General features: G+C 27.9%; 1 long non-coding RNA gene across 1 annotated transcript in view; it reads right to left on the bottom strand.

Annotated features, from left to right (window-relative positions):
- Positions 1-10,120, bottom strand: part of LOC139425165 (uncharacterized) — a 38,632-nt gene extending 28,512 nt beyond the window's left edge. Inside the window, exon 1 of the long non-coding RNA XR_011636442.1 lies at positions 9,870-10,120. This is a non-coding gene — a long non-coding RNA (uncharacterized lncRNA). The remainder of the gene's footprint in view (positions 1-9,869) is intronic.
- Positions 10,121-17,723: the final 7,603 nt, after the last annotated feature.

Here is a 17,723-nt window from a genome sequence, read left to right as displayed (position 1 = left end):
AAAAAAAAAAAAAAAAAAAAAAAAAAAAAAAAAAAAAAAAAAAAAAAAAAAAAAAAAGAAATATATGTTTACAATTTAGTAAATAATTTTTATTTTGCAATATTACACCAATTATAACGCCAATTTTGCATTAATTTGAACAAAAAGCGGATTTTTTTTATCGCTTTTCAAATTATGTTTTTTCTATTTCATTTTTATTTTGATTCTCGCTTCTCAGTTTTTTGAAAGCTGGACATAAGCTTTATATAGTAATAATTTAAAAGATTGGTAAAAATCGCTTTGTTGATATAATGCGTCATTTTCCCGACACGGAGCTTACACAGACAGTTCCTAACTGTTCCGACGATGCCGTTCGAAAACTAACAGGAAAGTTAAATCGGTTTTCATCTTAAGAGAAGTGTGCATAGATTATATCCTTTTTTTGGTAAAAATAAATCATTTTGTGTAGAATTTAAACGTTTTGAAAACAAATTTCAATTCTAATTCAAAATATTTTCCAACGCTGAGTTGACGTTATTTTTATTATTTTTTTCATCAAAGAAAAAATTTAAACAAAGTATACATTTAAAAATTGAGAATTAGATACATTTAAAGCAGAACTATCAAATCGCATTCAGTGGGAAGGTTCCCAAAATCCTGAATTGTACTTTATTATTCTTAATTAAGTTTTCAACTTTTTCGTTGTAGTTTAGATTTCTGAAAAGATACTCAAAATATTGATAAAATAATTATTATCTATAAAAAGTAATGATGTCCCGGGAAAATTAGGAATTAAATTGATCGAAAAATCAACTGTTAAACAAATTACAACAGTTAACCGATAAACGATTAACTTCTAAAAAGTTGAATAAATTTGGAATGGACTCCCAAACTTCCATCTCATGGAAAAGTCCCCATTCATTGAAATTTGGAATGGACTCCCAAACTTCCATCTCATGGAAAAGTCCCCATTCATTGAAAAAATTTTAGTTGTTGTTTTAATGCATCAATGTGCCTATATACTCGTACACGAAAGAATTGCCTCAAAAGTTCTTTTTTCAAACATTGCTTAAGATAAACAAAAACAAACTATTGTTTGCACTTCTATTTTTATTATGTGATTTATATTCCTATTTGTGACGTGGGGTATAAATTTTGCATTTGTTTAGTATTGCAAATTGTTTTACAGTATGGTAGTATTTTATCAACACCAATTCTTTTAACTGCCATATTTTTCATAAAATTCTTAAGAAATTTCAAATTAGTATAGAGAGAATATTATATCACTATAAAATATCACTATGAAATTACAAAAAACTTAAAATTAAAATTTTAAAATTAGTTTGTTAAGATCTAATGGTAAGAAGCTATTTTTTGTGTTTCAGGTATATATTTATATATTTGATGTAGCAAGTTAAAGAAAAATGCTGAAAAATTTATTAAAATATTTTTCCAATAAACCTAGTTAAATGAATATCTGAAAATATAATTTTTAGAAACAGTTATGCTTTTCTTTTTAAATTAGTTACAAGTAAGGTTTGGAGTAAATATTGGGAGCTGATCATGAATGATGTCATACTTGGTGAGGTTGTAATACTGTGGCAATATGTGACAAATGATTAAAAGAGGTTAACACGAAACGCGACATTCTACATTTTGGTAAAAATAAAAATATTTAAAATTAGTTGATCAAATATTTTAGTATTATCATATCTTTTTCATCAAAACACACAATACACAACTAATCATTATTATCCTTGTTATGCTCAGGAAATATTATTACACTAAGAAAACAAGTATAGTCAAAACAACCAGAATATGGTATAATTTAACGTGTTTCTGGCTCAATAGGAAAATCAAAATGCTTGGAAGGTTTTGCCGAAGTGATTTTGAAATGAACTTGGTAAAATTAACAATAAAATATACTTTTAAGTGCAATGTATGACAAAATTTGGTAAACAAGGTAAAATTTGGTAATTTTATCGTGATAACTTTGAGAATGGCGCGGAAATTATTTATTCGGTTAAAATGAGTATTCAGATTGTTTCTGAAATGTTTGTATATATTTATGTATTAAGAGAGACAAATGACAATGAGAGTAAGGATTGTAAGATAAAGTGTGACGCATTGTGATAAAAGGGAGGAGGAGCTCAAAAATATTGAAAGAAACTTTTAGTCAAAATTTATAGACGGCCCCTAACGGGAATTTATTTAATAATAATTAGTTCTATGTTTTTTTTTAAAAAAATAAGAGATTATCGACTTTAATAATCTTAAAAATTAAGATTATTTTTTTCAATATTTTTTTATTTCTGATGCTAAAAACCTAATTTTTCTTTAGTCAGTTATGCAAATACAGGAATATCTAAATGTACCAAGTTCCAGAAAAATTCCTAAAACATTTCCAAGCTATAAATCTAAATTCATTCATAGTTACATCGAATTAAAAGGAATCCCTTTTGCTGCAGATTTTTAAATATTATTTTAACCATCTTTTTAAAGAAAGGCTTGCAATGTAATAATGTATAAAAATAATTTTTAAAGCAAATATTATTTGCAATAATATAACACAAGTAGGAAACAAAAAATTTCATAAAAAAAGGATATCATGCCCCAAAAAATTTAAATTATAAATATTAAAATTATCTCATGTAACTTAAGCCTTAAATTTAAAAATTGAAATTATATGACTTGCACAAGCTTCGTTTTAATTTGCATGTTTTTAAATAATGGTATTAATTTCAAACTAAATTGTGAAATTGTGAAAGCAAATCGGTCTTTAAGATATCAAGAACACGTAAAGTTGCCAGAAAAAAAAACTTGACTTCAAGCAGGTAAACACACATTAAAATGCCTAAAAAATAAAATAAGTTCTTTTTAAAGATTTTACATATTCACTGCACTGTTAAAAAGTATTTTCTAATTTTTTTTTATAAATATTATGAGCAACTATGTAAATCATACTTAAACGTAGTGCAGAGTTCACTTAATTAAATCATTAAACTGTTATAGTTTTAAATTTTAAATCAATAAGCGATAAAGAAAAGTATTTCCAAGTTTTAATACAAATTATCAATAAATTATATTAATATTATTAATAGAACTACTACTACTATTAATAATAATTAATATTAATAGATATATGAAAGTTAAAAAGTGCAGCAAAAAGCAGTTTTAGTAAAGTTTATTGAAGTATGGATTTTTCTAAAATGTTTTAATCAAGTTTTAATAATGAATGCTAACCTGTATTCAAATTGAGGTAAAATTCAATATGAGGTCATTTTGTGACAATAAAAAATCAATATCATTCAAAAAATTATCTGCTAGATTTCGCAATTAGATGAAATTTAGGAATATTTTTGATAAAATAATTTAAAAACACTCTAATATTTCATGATACTTAAAATTAATCTGTAGCATGATTTTTACAGCTTCATTACATATTAGCGTAGTTTCATTGCGAATGCGAATATTTTTTTGCTTAAGCAAATCATAATGAATCCGCAATAATGAATGAACAAAACTTTTACATGGCTGTAAAACATGCAATTTTTTTTTTAAATTTAAAATTAGAAGATAACAAAATAATAATAATATTTACTATATTCTAACTGTAAACGTATTACTTCTTTTTCAAATTGAAACGTTTTTTACAACATTTTGTGTGAATATTCGACCATTTATGAAAGAAATTAGCATGAAAAAAGAATTTTTAAACTAAAACATTTTTTTTATTCAATCTGAAAATTTTATTTAAAATTATTTTAAATCTAAAAATGAAATCTTTTTTTCTTAAAAGAAATATTTATTTAGAGAAAATAAAAAGCAGCTCTTAGTTTTGTATTTTTTAAGTAAAAGGGTTCAAACTTTTTAAGTTCAGAATATATATTTAAATTAAAATTTATTTTTTTATGTTTCAATAAAGATGTAGGAAAAATCTTACATTCATATTTGTATATTCGATTTTAATATTAATCATAAAAATATTTATTAATAATATTATAAATTCATATTGTCAGCAATTTTATTAATGCCAGCTATGGGTATCAAATCATATTTTAAAGACTTTTTAGAAAATCATTTTATTTTAGAAAAAAGTTCTAAGTGCTATATGAAAGTTTATTTTTTCTTGACTATCTTATTTTAGTAGTAAAATCAAAATCATTTTTGTATTTTTTTTTAGAAATTCTTGATCAATCATAATTGAATCAAAATCATTTTAGAAAGTAATTTTGATTAGAAAAAAAGTTCAAAGTGTTAAGAAAGTTTATTTTTTCATTTAGTAGTAAAATAAACTATTTCATTTTAGTAGTAAAATAAAAAATGATGCTTCGATATTTTCCTCGGTAAATCTTACACGCATTAGTTATGAACATTTAATTGTATTTATTACACAGCGTTTTATTTTTTAAAGAGTTAGATTTTTCTGATAAAACAAATAAAAGTGAAATACTTTCTTATAAAAACCATCCAGGTTATCTTTTGATAAAAAAAATCTTAACTTCCTCATCATAATTTACTCTATTATCTCAACCTTTGTATCGGAGATGCTAAAGATTTCAGGAAACTGTTTCCACCTTGTCATTAAATCTCAACACTCCATAACTTACGATACCATCTTATGAAGAAGATGCTCATGCTTTCAGCCCAATCGTTAGTATTCAGAAGATATGATGAGCATAATGGGCCCCGGTTGAATGCGGAACAACAATTGATGAGCAGAATTAGTAATCGAAACCTTATTCGAAATAAGTGTCAAAAAATAATAGGAGGAACTGATAATTGAATTAAAATGTTCCTTCTGGCAAGTACTTAACGAATATAAACGCTTTTAATCAGGTTGAGGATTATTTTCTGATAACGGAAGCATTAGGGCATGAGTTGTGTAAGAATTATGAGATGAAAGCTGTTTTCTTCTTCTTCTTCATTTTGTGATTCTAGAAAATTACTTTGCATTATAAGCATTCGAAATTCTAAAAAGCAATTTTATATTAGTTTTTTCAAAAAAAATGATAAAAGTGGATTAAGAAAATATATTTTTAGAAAATAGCTATATCCGTAATTTCCATGAAAAATCTTGACTTTCAAAGACTTTATCTTGTAGCTGATAGCATTAATATCTGCACTGAGAAAAATGTATGGTAACAACTACTAGAATATGGTAAAATTTACCGTTTTTCTGGCACTATTTGAACACAAAATAAGCTCGGTAATTTTTACCTTAAGTACATCAATGATTTTGGTAAAATTAGCAGTAAAATATAGTTTTATAACATGCAATGAACTATGATATATTTGGCAATTTTATCATGAGACCTTAGAGCAGGGCATAAAAATGATTTATTTGGTAAAATTTACATTCCAGTTTTGTATTTTTACTAAATATATAACAATACGAAGCATAATTTTAAAAACCAGAATTTCTAGTAAACTATTACAATATGAATGAAAAATTATTAAACGAATGGTTTAAAGATCGTATGTTTTGGTCTTACTAACCAGAATTATGGTTTTCCTTTGGCAGGAATATTATTACCATACAGTACGGACATTTTAGAAATTTTTTTTTCTCCGTATGGTGTTGATAGCTTTATGAGAAAAATTAGTAATAAACACCTTTTACAAAAAAAAATATTTGTTACAAAATACGCACATGTCAGATCGCTTCTTACTTTTAATAAGTTAAAAATATTAGCTATAAATATAACTTTAAATAAGTAATTAGAACTTTTACGCACATTAGAACTTTTACGCACAAAATACGCACATGTCAGATCGCTTCTTACTTTTAATAAGTTAAAAATATTAGCTATAAATATAACTTTAAATAAGTAATTAGAACTTTTACGCACATTAGAACTTTTACGCACAAAATACGCACATGTCAGATCGCTTCTTACTTTTAATAAGTTAAAAATATTAGCTATAAATATAACTTTAAATAAGTAATTAGAACTATAAATAATATAAATATTTTAGTTCTATAATTTTGGCTATAAATATAAACTGCTGTTTGTAGAAAATGCAACACCATGAAAGAATCATCAGAATCAAATGAAATTTAATGCAGAAACGACTTGTACTGATACAAATAAATGATGAAATTTTCAAAACAAAAGAAACAAATTAAGCGTCCGAAATCAGTATTTGGTGCAGCCACCACGCGCTGCAATAAGTGCTGCTATACGACGTGGCATGGAGTCAAACAGATGTTGAATATCTGCTTGAGGAAGAGAATTCCATATCGCTTGTATGCGCAACCAAAGTTCGTCTTTGGAAACTGCAGGACGCGGATCACGAGTGAGACGCCGACCAACCATATCCCACACGTGCTCAATAGGCGACATATCCGGCGAATAAGCAGGCCAAGGAAGAAGTTGCATGCGTTGTGCTGAACAGAAGTCTCTAACAGTCCGCGCAACATGTGGGCGTGCATTATCCTGCTGAAAGATAGCTCCAGGGATGCCTTGAAGGAAAGGAACGACTTCGGGCTGTAGCACTTCACGGACGTATCTGTTGCTATTGAGATTACCCTCAATTCGTATCAAATTGGATCGTCCATGATACGAAATCGCACCCCAGACCATAACTCCGGGTGTTCGACCACTATGTCGTTCAATAATACACTCAGGAAGGCAGCGTTGACCGGCATAACGTCTAACACGAACACGGCCATCATGGGTCCACAAATTGAAGCGTGATTCATCTGAAAAGACAACTTGGTGCCAATCAGCTCGCCAGTCTCTGTGCTCAAGAGCCCACTGCCGACGCAGCCGTCGATGATCCGCCGTGAGGGGAATCCTGTATAATGGCACCCTTGCACGCAATCCACGGCGCAGCAGACGACGACGAATTGACGAAGCCGACAATTGTACACCTGTAGCAGTAGACCAATGTGCTGCCAGCTGCCTGGAGGAAGCTGTGCGATCATTCACCGCCATGCGGAGCAGGTGTCGATCATCGCGCTCTGACGTCACCTTCTGTCGTCCAGTGCCTGTTTTTCGAGTTGTTCGGTGCTCGTCGGTCCACTGCTTCCAAACTCGCATCACTGTGGAACTGTTCCGCTGCATACGAGCTGCTATTGCGCGATAGGAAAATCCTCCTTCTCGAAGGCCGATTATCCTCCCTCGTTCAAACTCCGTAAGTTGCTTGAATTTCTTATTCTTCCGTCGTGGAGGCATACTCAGGTCTCACTAAACGTTTGCCACTAACAAATAATCATAGACTATTTTCAACGTCCCGCTACAGCACTTTATTTATACGCTTTCAGCATCAATTCAGAGGGCGCTGCGCGCGCCACGCACGCGCGATGGCTCTGAAACTTTATTAATTTGCATAATATCCTATATCCATTATTAAAATAATATTTCATTTGATTCTGATGATTCCTTCATGGTGTTGCATTTTCTACAAACAGCAGTTTAAATATTTTAAATTACGTTGCTCAAGAATGACTTTACATCAGAAGAGTAATCAGAAATTATAAAACTACACTGTAAAAAAATTCGAATCAAATTACGGTAAAATTTTCGGCGCTAAGAAAGCCGGTACTTTTTACAGTAATCTCCAATTTTACCGTAACATGCTAAGGAACCACTAATATGCCCCAATTTGTACAGTAATAATTACCATAAAACCATTGAAGCATTCAAAATATTACTATAAAGTTAAGGTATAATATTTTACTGTAAAAATGGATTTTATGGTAAAACGGATTTTAAGGATGATGCATACTAAAGGCCAATAATTTATACCGTAATTAGATTTGGAAGTTCTTACATATGTTTAAATGAATAAGAATTTTTTGGGGGTTTTTTATACTTGGTTCTAAATTAGTTCAGACATAAATACATGATTACAAACTTTTTTGACACATATATTAATTAACTTCATACATCACGTGCAAAAATATTTGATAAAACCACCATTCATCTTTAAATTGTAAAGTGTAAATCAAATAACCGTTCGTGAAGCTCTCACCGGAGCATTAAGAGTTTCGAAACACATTTGAAAAACGGTTTATTTATTTAATTTTGCACTATTCAATTAATGAATTACACGCTATCAAAATATTTGAGTCACTCTCTATAAAAATATATGTATTTTTGTCTTTAAAAATTAATGAATTATTCTTTTTAAAAATTTCAAATTTTCTTAACAAATGAAGTTTCTATTTTTGTATTTAATAGGAAATTGCGTGTTTTTGTACTAAAACTTCTTGTTCGTATAAAGTATAACGTATTATGGAAATGCGAATTTACCTAGCATCTTTCTATAGATAATTTTAAAATTAATATAAAAGCATCTTTTTCAAATTAGTAAAAGCATATATTTTTCTTTTAATGCAGACAATTTTGAATAGTCATCGTTTTAAGATAGTTTTTCAAAATATCTTACTGTTATTTTTGCTAGTTTTTAACATTGCTTTAGAAATGAAAATCCTTCGAAGAGCGCAGGTTCTTCCACAGTACGTCCTATCTTCACTGAACAATAACTCACGGAAAGAACCGATTTTTAATGTTAACTGATTTGTCAAAACTTACTAATCCTCAAAATACAAACAGACTGCGATCCAATCGTCAGTTTTTTTAGCCCTTAAACATAAATATTTTTCCCTCCTTGGTCTTTTTTTAATATTATTTTAGAAATTTCATTAAAACTTAGAATTTAAAATGAGGGGAAATGAATTTGGGTCTCTTTTTGTGATCAATTTCCGACAAAAGCAACACTTTTTCAAATTTTGAAAAAAGAGTATATTATATTTTTTTAATGAAAACGAGTTCATTATATTTTTTAATAATAAATAATATAGCTAAGAACAGTATTTTTATTATTATTTTTTTTAAAAAAAGAAGAAAAAAAAAGCTGTGGATCACCATCAATAGTGTAGTGTTATTAATTTGGGTAATTTTTACTTTGCATTTAGTCTTAATTTGGAATGAGGTAAAAAAATTTAAATTCAAAGATATCCTGCCAAAATATCTTGCAAAAAAGATGTATATATCTAAAATCAAATTCTAAATTTAAAAATTTATATTATTATAGGTATATACATGTCATGATTATTATAGGTATACACATGTATTATTATATGTATATACATAAATTTATTTTAGTCAATTAAAAACATGTTTATAATGTTTCGAAAAGAAAATAGTTAAAAAGAATCCGAAGATAATTTTTATAAAATGTTTTAAAGAAAAACCATGGATTAAGAATTCAAGCGCAAAAAATGTCTAAAATCTTGCATAAAAAGTGTACTTAAATAAATTCTAAAAATAAAATTATCCAATCAGCTGCAAAGAGAATCCTTTAATCAAATTCTTTAGTTAAAAATTTGCAAAAAGTAATAAAAATATCCTTTGGCAAAATAAAAAGACACAATTTTATACATTTTCCTAAAAAAAATAATTACAAAAATTTAAAAAAATTTAAGAGCTATTCCAGAATTAAGATTTTCAGAGAACTTTTGAAGAGAAATCATAGCTATAAATAAGTTCCAAACATGAAAGCGTCTAAAATCGTGTCAAAAATCATGCACCTCAACTTATTGGTATGAAGTAAAAATGTTCAGAATAGTACAAAAATAAATCAGCTGAAGAAAAACTAACTATTCACTATTCTTTCCTTCAAATTAAATTCTTGAAAATAAACGAAAGAATAATAGATAACAACATACAATAAAAAAGCCAATTATCGTATATCACTAATAATATAAAAAGAGCATTGTCGTGTTTTCCTATGAACCATTATTCAAAAGATAATTAAATCCAATTTGATTCACTCAACATTTTTTTTCTGTTTTCGAATATAAGAAATCGAAGATAATTACACGGAATCTGGACTTGTTTATTTCTTTAAATAAAAATTAAAACAACTTATTTACACACCTGATATCCGTGCTTTACAATTCTCTTTTTCTTTTGTTGATTGTAAACTGAAGAGATGCACAAGGATTTCAGGTGTTATTAGAAAGATATTCGACCCTGAGTTCTTCTATTTCATCTGCCCAAACAGCCATCAACTCTGAACTCGTAAAAATGACTCCTTCTAAACTGACCTCATTTCCTGACTCTCATCTAATAATGAAGATCATCAAGTCGACATATGCCACCATAAAGCAGAAAATATTAATTTCTTCCACTCCCTGTTCGAATCAAAAGAGTAATTATATCTCGAGACTAATTCAGTTACAAATAGATTTTTCCGAATCCTTGAATCTTCCAACAGATGAGACATCATTTAATAATAAAAAGTAGGAAGTACTGACATTCAGATACAGATTTGAAAAACCCGACATTGTGTTTGTTACTATTTAAAAAGAAAAAACTAATTCAATTACAATAACCTTCCAAAGCTAATCGACCTCGACTTTTTTGCTCTTCATTAGTTTTCTGAATGAAGACAAGATATTATAAAGATGTTTTTAAATTGTAAAAAAAAGTTGACTATTGTAAGTTGTAAGCATGGAAATAAAAAAATTGAAGTTGCGGAGTAAATACATAGTGTCCAATATAAAGCTGCAATTATTAAGTTTTAGATCAATTTTCTTCAAACCCAATTCATATCAGAAGAATAATTATATCTGAAGATTGATTCGTATACAAAAATTTTTTTTGGATCCTTGAATCCCTTATAGATGGGCATCAATTAATAATTGAAATGGGAAGATTTTTGGATGTAGATTAGAGAAACTTGATATTATATTTCTTAATTTTAAAACTCATTACAATTATAATAAAGTTTTTCTTTTAAATTATAGTATTTATTGTATGGTCATGATATTTCTGGTAAAAAACTATAATTCTGGTTAAGTTAATAAACCAAAATATACAGTATTTAAACCCTTCATTTGGTAATTTTTCCGTTCATATTTTTTTCCAATGTCCACCCTTATTCCAATGTCCACTCACATTCATCATTTGGGTATCAGATGGAAAGATGTGCTGACCATTCGTAAAGGAGACACCATATTAGATGTGGCAACGTTAACCCCACATTACGAAGAACAGATAATGCAGAGACGAAAAAAACATCCTTGCCTCTGGCCGAATTCTAACCCGGCACCTTTCTGACATGAACTTAGCGCAACATGTCGGTTTTCCGTTCATATGGTAACGACTTCCCGTAATTTCTGGTTTTCAAAAATATAGATCATATATTATGAAATCATATTTTATTATTAATTTGTTAATTTTACCAAAAGTATTACTAAAGTGCTGCTGTAAAAATTGCCGAGTTTCTTGGTGTTCCCTACAGTTCAAAACGCGGCAAGTTTTACCATGTTCTGATAGCTTTGACCATACTTGTTTTTTCTCTCTTGACCTTCCTAAGTAATCGACTAAAACAATATTTACACTTTAATAGCTTTCTAAGAACAAGCCTTTAATATGAATAAATTAGAAATTGCAAATATTAGTATATAAATGAAAAGATCAAAGTTAATGTGCAGTAAATCAATATTGTTGTCATTGAAATGTATTGTTCATTTGTTGTCTTCAAGATATTAAACATCTTCTACAACTTTATTTGGAGCCCCTAGAATTTCTTTTTTATTTTCCTGGTACAACCAGATCATTTTGACGACTTGAAAGCTGAGCATTATCGCTTGCATATATAACACTGCCTTAACTCAGCCATAACAAATGGTTGTTTTCGACCAATAGTTATTGCCCATCGACAAGTGGAAACCGTTGACACAGGGTTGGTTTCGAAGGAATACACCAAGATACAAAAATATGGTCAATGCTATCAGAACATGGTGAAATGTACCATGTTTCTGGCTCTATGGAAATATCAAAAGGCTTGGTAATTTTTATCGAAATGCTTTGGTAATGATTTTGGTATAATTAACAATAAAATATGGCTTTTAATATGTGATCAAATTTGATACGTGTGGTAAAATTCAGTAATTTTATCATGATATCTTAAAGCCTGGCATAAAAACCATGTATTCTGCTAAATTTACTTTTCTGTTTTGTATTCTTTATTAATGTGTGGTAATAATAACTATAATTTTGAAAGTCAAATTTTCCGGTAAACCGTTACCATATGAACGAAACGATTACCAAATGAAAGCTTAAAATATCGAATATTTTGGTTTTTAACACCATAATTATGTTGTTTTTTTTAACCAGAAATGTCATTGCTATGCAGAGCGATAATTTTCCTATAATTGTTTTCTCCGTGTAGATTTCTCGTAACTCTTTTCAATTCAGCTCAGAACTTGGAAGATATTTTTTCTCACAAAATACAGTTTAATTAACAGTATTTTATAGATAAAAATAGCTTTCCATAAAAAATCGCATGAAATTTTATTTTATTCTTTGTTTTTTCCTTTACTTCTAATTTTGACTTTAAACTTCTTGATTAGAACTTGATATATCAATAAATAATGGTCAAAATATTATGAAATTTTGACAGGTATTCTTTGAAAGTGTGTTCGATTTAACACTCGTATGTATCACGTATGAATTAGATTTGAGAGTATATGAGTTAATTATTATCAGCATACTATTTTTGAGCTAAAAGAATGTTTTTAAACCCTTTAGAAGAGAATATTTCCAAAAACTGCAAAAATCTTTTTGTCTCTATCAGCTTATACTTGGGGAAAATCCATCGCTGATAACGAGTTGCGCTTGTTATAACAGAGTTTATACAGCCTTTTTTAACACGAATTAAGCTAGTAATTAAGATTTTTCTTATCATTAAATCTGAAATATATAGAACTTTGTTAATTTAACGAGTTCCATTGTAACGTCATTTAAATGCAGACTGGAAAAACTTGACACTATATTTTTCAATTTAATAATCAACCTTGACAGTTCTTGTTTGTCATAAGATCTCTTAATGAAACAAACCCTAAACACAAAGACTTTCCTACATTCTTAAAACCTTGAATTTGTAATTAAAAAGAATGTTAAAGTAATTTTTTTACAATTTGACGTATACAACTTAAAGCAGTAATATTAATATTAGCACAGTTTCTTCCAATCCTAGTTGAAAATATAATTATATATCCAAAGAATAATCCTAATACAAATCCTTGGATTTTCATATACACATTAATATATTGAAGAAGAAAATATTTTCATTTAGAGAAACTTGACATTACATTAGTCACATTTAAGTCTCTTAATTCCGATCCCACCTTCAAACATTTCCAAAATAACTGACCTCGGCATATTTCGTTCTTCATTAGCGTTTTTAAAGCAAACGAGTCCTAAAAATAAAGATGTTCCATAAATAACAAAAAAGATACCCATTGTAAATATGAAAATGAAATAAAGGTTAAAGTCAATGAAGCAACGACCCATTAAATTTAAGGGAGGGAAACTATATTAATTATAAAAAGCCTTAAAGAAATGTTTTGCGATGTTTTAGTAAAGTCAATTACTTAAGAAAGTAACAAATGAATACGGCTTATTTCTAAAACATGTATACTTCTTATCTTAAAGATCATTATTCAAAAAGTAATTAAATTGGATTTCGTTTACATGTAGGTTTGAATACAGGAATTTAAAGTGCAATTAAAAAAAGGAAAAGAAAAAAACTTAGTTATAAGAAAAAAATTAGTAGAGAACACGTTATATGTGAATGGATCAAAGAAAAACTTCGTTAAAAAGGAGTTGTTTATATTCATATTCATTAGAATTGTTTAAGTCAAATTTTCAATATTTATATTCATTAAGAATTGTTTGAATTGCAAACAATTGAAACAAATTGGAACAAATGACTTAAGCATAATAATGGCGTATTTTATGCCAAAAGAATTATAAAATGAATTTATTGTTTCTTTTCAATTACAGAGTTACATCGTATATATATAGAAATTTCTTATACGAGTAGTATTGATGTAAAAAAGTAATAATAAATAACCAGTATAAAGAATAACTAGAAAGTTATTTATAAAAAGAACAACCAGCATTATTTAGTAAACATTTCCTGATACCGATAGTTATTTAAAATTTGTAATCTAGTTTTCGACTTCCTTTATCAAAAATTTTTAAAATAGGGCTCCATTAATTTCGAAACGAAAATGCAGTAAAAATTTGTGCAAACGTAGCTTAGTGGATGATCCCTCGCCTTCCTTAAAAAGTCCCATTGTTGATTAAGATAAACCATATTTTTAAATCTGACGAAAGATTCGAATCTATAAATTATGTAACTATTAAATTCTACTTTTCAAGATTTGTTACTGCATTTACTGAAAATAATAAATAGATTCATGGCCCCGGAATCCATCTCTAAAAAATTTTTATTATATTATTTATAAATTTGTCCGAAATCGAAGTCCAAAATTGTTTTAAGCAATGAATCCTGCAAATAAGGCTATCGAATCTGAACCTTGTAAATAATTATTGGGTTGTCTCAAAGTGTTTATCCTGAAATGATTTATCCCAATCAACAATAGAATTTTTAAATGATGAGGGATCATCTACTAAATTACGTTTATACAGTCGAATTTTACAAGTAATTTTAATTAAAATAAAAAGACGTTGGATCGAAAATCTAAATCATTCGATTCTTCAAATTAACTTGATAAGAAAAATTCTCATTTGTATTCGAAGAAGATGAATATTCTGAATATGCATAAAAATCAGAAATAGTAGGACAAAATGCTGAAAACACTGGACAATTAGGGACGAAATATTTTTTTAATCAAGAACAGGAATATAAGGGCAACTACAACAAAATTAAAAAAAAAGAACAGTTTAAATATTATTTTGAACAAAGATAACGATTAGATAAAGATAAAGATTAGTTTTTTTACAGAGAATGGGAAGACATTTTTGGTTAAAGAAAGTAAATTAAGTGCTCGTTAACTAATTATAAATGAATCAGAGAAAACTTTTGAAAAAATAAGAAGAAAAAAAGACAAGTTGTAAATAACTGTTGCTATTTTTATAGTTTTAAGTTCTTTTAATATTAGTTCTTTTATTGAATGCTGGTATATTCCATTACACTGTTTTTTCCTTATAATTAAACTTTATTCATTGAATTCTGGTTTTACAAAGAAAATAACAATTTATTTATTGATTAAAAAAACTGGAGTTGTTTAATAGCGTTTTGAATTAAAGACCTTGCACGAACCAATTAAGATAAAAAACATTACACCGGAGATTAATATTCATTTACTTTTTAGTCTGAATGAAAACGCATTCAAATATTATGTTTAATGAACCAAAGAAAAATATTAAATAACCCATCTGCGTTTTCCAAAAGACCAAAATGAAAGATCCTGAAAGATGTCTGAAAAAGCACAAAACATCACCTTGGAATAATGTTCTTAATTGCATCCTCCATGTAAAAAAAAATTAAATAGAGAAAAAACTTTTATCTTGATTAATATGAATCGATGTTCCTATTCCAAATCACTACGGAACTTCTACAAATAAATGAACAGGAGACGACATCTTCGAAGGACAAAAAGCTTCTTCCTAAATGTAGAAGACAAGTGTATTTAGAATTTTCAATGACGGCGACATTAAGTAAAACTAAATAATGTCGCCATGACCTTTCTGTCGTCTTACAGTAACCTTCGATTTGTCTCAATCCAAACTTTTTTTTTACCGTGTTTAACTGATTCAATAGCTTACAACCGTAACGGGAAGAAATATTCAAGAGAACTCTTTGGGTCCTTGAGTATTATGTTTAAAATAATTATCGCGATCTTAAATGAATGTGTTTCTTTTTTTATAATCGTTTGTCTTATAGAATAGTTTTTTGAATATGCTGGTGATATAATCTAAAGTGTTTAAACAATATAATTTATGTGACTATAATCCATAAATATAAAATTTAATTTGTGTAGTGATTTTAAAGGGAAAAAATACTTGCCTTATAAAGACATTGGCTAAATATGAACATCATTGGAAAAGTGTGAAAAAAATTATTTTTGGTTACTCTTCTCTTATTCTAATTTCTTGAGGAATGAATTATTGGCGACATTATCAAAGTTCTTCTGCCAAGGAAAATTAAGCAGAACTTATAATAATAATAAAAGAACCATAGTTTGTGAACCTTTAATCTGAAGCGAATGTTTTTTTAAAATTCTGTGTAATACTTTTCTCAAAATAATTACATCGATTTTAAAGCTTACAAAAAATTGAGCCATTTTTATCAATAGTTTTTTTTTTTTTTTAAATCGTCAACTAGGCGAAAATTTTTAGTTATGATGCTTTGTGGCAAATTTTCTAGCTCTTTCTAGCAGTTCCCAACTTCGACATAATAAGAATCAGAACAATGCAACGTTAGAGTATCTTTTTAAATATGAAAAAGTTAGTTTAAAAAATTGTTTTTCAATTTCATAAAATCTGTGATTTTTTCGAAGTTTTCATTTTGACCAATAGCACAGATAGCAATGTTTAAAGATGGACAAAACTAATCCTAATAATTACGGATAGCTCTTATAAATTCAAAACTGTTATAAAAATAGCATATTATTTGAAAAAAGAAAGTTTTTTGTTATAGTATCGTAAATAAAATAATTCTACAATGTCGAAATATTCGAGATAGGATCACAATTAACGCATGCTGAAAATTGAAATTAAAAAAATATTGCAGCATTTCAGCTTTTTGATTATCCTGAACTCCATCATAGTCTTATCTATTTTCGTATTATTCAATATTATTCAAATTTCACTCAAATTAGTTCCATTATTCAGAATTTATTTCATCAAAAGATCCACCCCACTGCGAAATTATCTAATAAGAACATAATAACACCATGTTATTTTATTCATGTATAAAATAATTCCGCTATGTTGAAAGATTAGGATCGGCTTAAATTTGAAAGGAATTAATGAAAACTAAATAACAGACAAATTGGTCTTTTTGACACCGTTGTCTTATTAAGTAACGCCAATTCTTATCGTGTTCTAATCTTTCTATCAATGTTTCACATCACTAAAAGAAGGCAACACAAAACTCTGAAGGTTTCTTCCAACAAAAAGAATTAAAAAAAATATTTTTCTCTAGAAGTTATTAAGTTTACTAATACCTTTGTTAACATCTTTTCAGAACCAGCTATTTTGTAAGAAATTACTTGTATTATAAGAAAAGAAAACATCCAACTTAGTTGATGAGAACAATTGTTCAGTTGCTCAGCTCCCGGGTCACGATTTCGGTTTGACTATTAAGAATACGAGTTGGTCAGAGAACAGAATAGGGAGACCTGTTGCATAATGAGCCATTTTAGAATCATCGATGTGGGGAAAATCTATAAAAAGTGAGCTTACTTTTTATTATCCCGGCATGAGTTAATTGGAAAGTTGATTTCTAATAGGCGTTGCCTCGGAATTTTCGTTTTTTTAAAAAACATTTGAATTTCTTTTCATTCTGAGAAAAGATTTTCGAGACAAGATTGAAAAAGTACCATCTATTGTATTGGTGTTTCAAACGTATAATTGTGTTGGCTTCAATTTTGGCAAACAACACCGGAGGGATGTGTGAGATTTGTTTGCACAATATGATTAATTTTAAAGGCGTGATCCAATGCTTTTTTTTATTGTAAATAATATATTTCAAGCATGTTCTTTTTTGCTCCTTTGAAAAGCAATAAGTCAAAATGTTCATTATTTCTTAAGAAAAAGCAATAAATTGGAAATGACGAAAACATAAGTCTTTAGGCACCGACAGCTTGATAAATTAGAAATCTATGTCAGGTAATGAATGTTTAATAAATAGAATATTTAATAAAAAGTTTATATATATATATATATATATATATATATATATACAGG

Source organism: Parasteatoda tepidariorum, chromosome 3 (assembly GCF_043381705.1).
Source record: "Parasteatoda tepidariorum isolate YZ-2023 chromosome 3, CAS_Ptep_4.0, whole genome shotgun sequence".
Classification (NCBI taxonomy): domain Eukaryota; kingdom Metazoa; phylum Arthropoda; class Arachnida; order Araneae; family Theridiidae; genus Parasteatoda; species Parasteatoda tepidariorum.
Note: the sequence above shows the minus strand (reverse complement) of the source record. Positions and strands in the feature narration are given on the sequence as shown.